This window comes from Otolemur garnettii, unplaced genomic scaffold (genome assembly GCF_000181295.1).
Source record: "Otolemur garnettii isolate 467f Iridium unplaced genomic scaffold, OtoGar3 scaffold00013, whole genome shotgun sequence".
Lineage (NCBI taxonomy): Eukaryota > Metazoa > Chordata > Mammalia > Primates > Galagidae > Otolemur > Otolemur garnettii.
Window position 1 is genome coordinate 23036432 of NW_003852408.1, and position 622 is coordinate 23037053.

General features: G+C 37.8%; 1 protein-coding gene across 1 annotated transcript in view; it reads left to right on the forward strand.

The window, feature by feature from the left end:
• The window catches only part of CUNH2orf80 (chromosome unknown C2orf80 homolog), a 22153-nt gene that overhangs the window by 20723 nt on the left and 808 nt on the right, over positions 1-622 (forward strand). The window lies entirely within an intron of this gene.

A 622-nucleotide genomic window follows, 5' to 3' on the forward strand; every position in this document is an offset into this window, starting at 1 on the left:
TTTGCATTAAAGAGAGCAAGTCTGACTCCCGAGCATTAAAAAAAGAAATGTAACAGTCAAGCATTAAAGAAAAGAAATGTGACAGCCATCACTTTTCTTAAGAACATCAGTGTCGTTTTAGGGCACAAGAAATCACAGCATAGTCTTTAAACTTGGCAGCACCTAGGTGATCCCTAGTTTCTAAGTAAAAATCACCTTGTTCACTTAAAAAAAAAAGTAAGTCTGTCTAGATAAGACTGTGGAAAACAATATAGGCATAATATATCCTGACTGTATTGGTAATTTTTTTTACTACAGTCTATAGCACATTAATCCAGAACCTAGAGTAGTATGTTTCAGCGTGTATGGCTTCGTGTTTTCTGGGAGTCATTATCAACTGGTTTCTAACCCAAAACAGAGATAATTGATTAGGATTCCATAGAACATGGTCCTCACCAAAGTGCTGCTGAATGCTTTTTTAATTAATTAACTTTAATTATGTGCAATATGTCTATGCTTTCTGATGACACCAGATTATGTGATTGTGGCAAGGAGATTCAAGAATTGTAATCGGGCAGCACCTGTGGCTCAAAGGAGTAGGGCGCCGGCCCCATATGCCAAGAGGTGGTGGATTCAAACACAG